At 36.5% G+C, this 6455-nt stretch overlaps 1 pseudogene; it reads left to right on the forward strand.

The window, feature by feature from the left end:
- The first annotated feature begins 623 nt into the window (after positions 1-623).
- LOC116573412 lies at positions 624-1228 on the forward strand (annotated as a pseudogene).
- Positions 1229-6455: the final 5227 nt, after the last annotated feature.

Genomic DNA, 6455 nt, shown 5'->3' on the forward strand with positions numbered 1-6455 from the left:
CCTTACCAACATTTGTTATCTCCAGACATTTTGATAACTCTATCCCAGCAAGTATGAGATATCTCATTGCAATTCTAATTTGCATTCTCTTGATGATTAGTGATGCTGAGCACCATTTCATGTAGCTGCTGGCCATTTGTAGGTCTTAAGAAATGTCTGTTCAGATATTTCACACATTTTTCAGTTGCATTTTTTGGTTGTTGGTTATTGAGCTTTATAAATTCTTTATTTTCAATATTAACACTTTAGCAGATACATGGATTACAAATATTTTCCAATTTCATAAGTTTCTTTATTTTGTTGATGGTTTCTTCTGATGCATGGAAGATTTTTAGTCTGATATGGCCCCACTTAGTTTTGGTTTTGCTTCCTTTGCTTTGGGTTGCAAATTTAAAAATTATTGCCTAGGGGCACCTGGGTGGTTCAGTCAGTTAAGCATCTGCCTTCAGTTCAGGTCATCATCCCAAGGGCCTGTAATCGAGCCCCACATTGGGCGCTGTACTCATTAAGAAGCCTGCCTTTCTCTCTCTCTCTCTGTCTGCTACTCTCCTTCTCTTTTTCTGTCAAATAAAATCTTTAAAAAAAAAAAAAAAAACTGTTTAGGCGTCTTCTTCCTGCCTTGCCTTCTGCATTTTTGTTCGTAGAGCGGCCAGTAGCAAGATGTCTTCAGGAAATGCCAAAATTGGGCATCCTGCCCCCAACTTCAAAGCCACGGCTGTTATGCCAGATGGCCAGTTCAAAGACCTCAGCCTATCTGACTACAAAGGAAAATATGTTGTGTTCTTCTTTTACCCTCTTGACTTCACCTTTGTGTGTCCCACAGAGATCATTGCTTTCAGTGACAGGGCAGAAGAATTTAAGAAACTCAACTGTCAAGTGATTGGTGCTTCTGTGGATTCTCATTTCTGTCACCTGGTATGGATCAACACACCCTAGAAACAAGGAGGACTGGGACCCATGAAGATTCCCTTGGTATCAGACCCCAAGCGTACCATTGCTGAGGACTATGGAGTCTTAAAGGCTGATGAAGGCATCTCGTTCAGGGGCCTCTTTATCATTGATGATAAAGGCATCCTTAGGCAGATCACTGTAAATGACCTACCGTTGGCCGCTCTGTGGATGAAACTCTGTGACTGGTTCAGGCCTTCCAGTTTACCGACAAGCATGGGGAAGTGTGCCCAGCTGGCTGGAAGCCTGGCAGTGATACCATCAAGCCTGATGTCCAGAAGATTGTACTATTGTTATGCTTAAAACACAAGACTTTAGACTTCGTGCAGATGTGGTAAGGGATGGGACAGGCCTTTCCTGCAGGGACTGGGGAGTCCAGCCTTTCTTCTCTGGAAAGAATGGCCTGAACTGTGTTACAGGGCAGGCCAACTGTGATTTCAGTAGTAGGGCAACACTTTTGATCTTCTGTTGTTTCTATTAAACTTGAACTGAGAAAAAAAAAATTGTTTAGACCAATGTCCGTATGTTCATGCCCTAAATTTTCTTCAAAAAGTTTTATAGTTTCAGGTCTTACATTTAAATCTTCAGTACATCTTGAGGTGATTGTTGTATATGTGCAACATTGGTTCCAGTTTCATTTCTTTGAATTTGAAAGATAGATATCTAGTTTTCACAACACCATTTATTGAAGAGACCAATTTTTCCCACCGTGTATATTCTTGGCTCCTTTGTTGAGAATTAATTGGCCATATATGCATGGGTTTATTTAGGAGTTCTCTATTCTGTTCTATTGGTCTATGTGCCTGTTTCTATACCAATACCATATGGTTTTTATTAGGATAGCTTTATAATATAGTTTGATATCAGGAAGAGTGATGTCTCCTGTTGTGTTCTTCTTTCTTAAGGTTACCCATTTGGGTTATTTTGTAATTCATGGTTGTTGTTTTTTTTTCTATAAGTGTGGAAATTGCCATTAGAATTTTCATAGAAATTATTTTGACTCTAGATAGTTTTATGTAGAAAGGACTTTTTAAAATTTTTTAATTTTTTTATAAGCATATAACGTATTAGCCCCTCGGGTACAGGTCTGTGAATCGCCAGGTTTACACACTTCACAGCACTCACCATATCACATACCTTCCCCAATGTCCATAACCCCACCACCCTCTCCCTACCTTAGAAAGGACTTTTTAAAAAAGTTCTTCCAATCATGAACACAGAATATCCTTCCATTCATATGTCTTCTTTAATTTCTTTCCTCTATGTTTTATACTTTCCATTATGTATATATCTCATCTCCTTGGTTAAATTTGTTAAGTATTTATATTTGATGCTATTATAAATAGGATTGTTTTCTCAATTTTTCATAGTTCATTGAAAATGTATAGAATTTATTTATAGAATTTATAGAATTTAACTATACATTGAAAATGTATAGTTCATTGATAATGTATTGAAATGCAATTGGTTTCTATATGTTAATTTTGTATCCTCGAACTTCACTGAATTTCCTAGCTCTAATGGGTTCTTTTGTGGAGTCTTTAGAGTTTTCTATGTAGATTGTATCATCTAAAAACAGACAATTTTATTTCTTTCTTCACATTTTGGGTTTTTTTTTTTTCCTTCCCTACCTGTTCTGGGTAACATTTCCTACATTTAATACAGAAGGTTAACAGGGGGCATCCTTGTTTTATTCTTAATCTGAGAGGGAACGTTCAGCTTTTCATCACTGAATATATTAGTTGTGAGATTTTCACATATGGCCTCTATTACGTAGAAGTACATTCCTTCCAAACCTAACTTGTCAAACACTTTTATGATGCAAGGGCATTAAATTTTGCTGATTTTTTGCATCTCTTGAGATGATCATGTGATTTGACTTTTGATAGTTAAAAGACTTTATTCTAGTAGCTTTAATTACAGTGCTTGTTTGTTGAAATGAAAATGGAAAACAATTATACAAACAAGATGATTACTAATTGTGTCCTGAAAGCAGTAAGAGATCCCGCCACACCATACAAACCAGTCTTGAAGATTTCCCCAAGATAAAGTTTAGTAATTCCAGCTTATTCAATGTTTATCAAAATACAAAAAAAAAAAAAAAAAAAAAGTAGAGGTCGTCATTTTGTTGGCGAATCTGACCCTTGCAGACTGAGGGAGTGAGAGCACATGTAGATGGGGGCTCCTAGGGCTCCAGGGACTCAGGTTCCAGGATGACTGCCCCGCCCCCCCCTGCGGCTGGTGAGACGCCAGACAGCCCAGTGCAAACCAAAGTGACCACGCTGACTCAAGGGAAGGCCAGAACCCTCTAAGGGGTCCATGAACAGTGGCCACAGATCAGAGCCCAGCACCTGTGTAGGCAGTAGAAGCATAAATGCTAGGGATGAAGAATGACCCAAGACGGAGTGAAATCACAGGGACACTGCTGTGACCACGCAGAATGGACTGTGGCTGTTTCCACCAGGTCTGAAGTTCCTGAGGGAAAACGGACCACTGGTGGACCAGACTCAGGCCTCTACTGCAAAACCTACACTAGGCACTTTTCTTCCTTCTGTGTGTCCAAGTGTTCTATTTATCTTATAAACTATCTCAAAGATGCAATGAGTTCAGGTTAAAAACCAACAACCAAAATGGATCTCAACACAGATCTAATGCCCAGAGAAGTGCCAGGTTTGTCCCACGCAGCAACTCCTGGAGGTTCTCTGTGCCTACACCCTTCCTCATAATTGAACAGTGGGTTGATTCTCTTTTTACAAAACAACAACAACAACAACAAAAACTGAGTAATACTGCATAGGAGTACCAGAAACTCCATTGTTGGGAACACAGAGTATTTACATTAAAAACCTGCCTACAAGCTGAGTATTAGGTTCATTTGGTCTATAATTTTGTTCAAATTCACTGTTTCCTTATTGCTTTTCTGTCTGGATGATGTTTACAACATAGAAAATAAGATATTGAAATCCCCTACTGTTTTTGTATTGCTGACTACTTCTCCATTTATTTCGGTTAATCTTTGCATTATATATTTGTGTGTTGCAATATTGGATATACATGTATTTACAATTTTATATCCTCTTGATGAATTGACCCTTTATTATTTTATAATGACTTTCTTTGTCTCTGAACAGTTTTTGAACATTTATTTTGTCAGATTTAAATAGAGCCACTTTTGCTCTCTTTTGGTTACCATTAGTATGGAGTAATTCTTTTCCATCTCTTCACTTTCAACCTATCTGTGCCCTAAAAGTGACAGTCTTGTAGGTAGTATATAGGTTTTTTGTTTTTTTTTTTTTTTTTAATCCATTGAGCCTCTCTATTTCTTTTGATTTGAGAAGTAATCCATTTACACTTTAGGTAATTACTGGTAAGTAAGAGTTTATTGCCATTTTACTTTTTTCTGACTGTTTTATAGTTATTTTTTCTCTTCTCCCTCTCTTGCTGACTTCCTTTGTAATTAGATGTTTTGGTAGCGGTAATCTTCAGTTCTTTGTCTTTATGTTTTGCTACATATTTTTTTTATTAGTGTTTACCATGAGTCTTATGTAAAACCTCTTATGGATATAATTTAAGCTGATTACAAATGAACTTTAACCACATACAAAAATTCTTCACTTTAACTTCTCCTCTCAGTGCATTTTGTTACTGATGTCACAATTTATATCTTTTATATACAGTGTATCCATTAACACACTGATGTGCCTATAGTTATTTTTTATGCTTTTGCCCTTTAACTTTTATACTAGAATTAAAAGTGATTTACATAGCATCATTACAATATTACAGTTATTCTGAATTTGGCTATATTCTATTTTTTAGTTATTTTTCAGTGTTCCAAAATTCATTGTTTATGCACCACACCCAGTGCTCCATGCAATACGTGCCCTCCTTAATACCCACCACCAGGCTTACCCTACTCTGCATGCCCCCCCAAACCCTCAGTTTGTTTCTCAGAGTCCACAGTCTCTCACGGTTTGTCTCCCCCTCCGATTTCCCCCAATCTTTATAGTGAATTTTGTACTTTATTTTTCCCTGTTGCTAGGGTTTTGTTTCAACTTAAAGAACCACCTTTAGCATTTCTTGTAATGCAAAGCAAATAGTGATAAACTCCCTCAGCTTTTGCTTGGGAAAGTCTTTCTCTTATCTTCATTTTGAAGAATAACTTTGCTGAGTATTCTTGGTGTACTGATTTTTTTTAAAGCACTTTGATATATTGCCCCATGCTCCCTTTGCCTGCAAGCTTTATGCAGAGAAATCCACTGATAGCCTTGTAGTGGTTCCTTTATATAGGATTTCCTTTTTTTGCAATTTTAAAAACTGTCTTTGATTTTATACAGTTTTGTTACGTATTGACAGAGATCTCTTTAAGATGAGATGATTATTTGGGGAGTTGTGAACTTCATGAATTAGAATGTCCACGGATACAGACACTACAGGTTTTTTTTCTGATTAGTGTTAGCATGGTATATTATTTCTCATCTACTTTTAAGCTATTTATATTTTCATATTTAAAGTGGGTTGCTTGTGGGCACCTGGGTGGCTAGTTGGTTAACCAACCACTTTTGGCTCAGGTCATTATCCTGGAGTCCCAAGATAGAGTTTCAGGGGCTCCTTGTTCAGGGGGAGGCTGTTTCTCCCTCTGACTTCTCCCCTATCATGTTCTCTCTCTTTCTCCTTCTCTCTTTCAAATAAATAAATAAATAAAATCTTCAAAAAAAAAAAAGTGGTAAAGTGGTTTACTTGAAGCAATAAAATTGAGTCATGATTTTCAATACAACCTGACATTTAGATTGGGGTTTTTGGAATGTTTACATCTAATGTAATCATTGTTATGGCTGAATCTAAAGCCATGATTTTGCTCTTTGTTTTCTTTTTGTCTTATCTGTTCTTTCTTCCATTTTCCCACTATTTTTATCAATCCAAAAAATTCTCATATGTCCCTTTGCATTTAATCTCTTCCTTCCAATCCCAATCCCTGGCAATCACTCATCTTATTTCTGTTACTAAACTTGTGCTATTTTTTTAAATTTTGGATCAATAAAATTATACAGTATTTAATCTTTAGTGCCAGGATTTTTATGCTCACCAAAATTCTTTTGAAATTCATCCATCTTGTTACATTATTTTTTCTGTGTCAAGTAGGGTTTTACAGTATCAGTATGCCACTGATTTCTTATTTATCAGTTGATGAGTATTTGGATAATCTCCAATTTTTGATATTAGGATAAATTTGCTTTGAAAATCCTATGAGCATTTGTGCGAATCTTTTGCCATTTCTCTTATGTAAAAAAGTAGGAATGTGATTCTGGTTCTTGTTAGGGGTATTTTACATTTAAAAAACTGTGAGTGCTTTTTCAAAGTGGTGCTTCTACTGTGCAATGCCACAAGCAGCCTATGAGAGCTTCAGCAGTTCTACATCTCAGGCAACACTGGACTTTGCTTGTCTTTTTAGTTATGAGTATCTAATGGTATGTCAGTGGTTTTAATTCAAACTTCCTAAAGACAGA

This window comes from Mustela erminea, chromosome 14 (genome assembly GCF_009829155.1).
Source record: "Mustela erminea isolate mMusErm1 chromosome 14, mMusErm1.Pri, whole genome shotgun sequence".
In the NCBI taxonomy this organism is placed as follows: domain Eukaryota; kingdom Metazoa; phylum Chordata; class Mammalia; order Carnivora; family Mustelidae; genus Mustela; species Mustela erminea.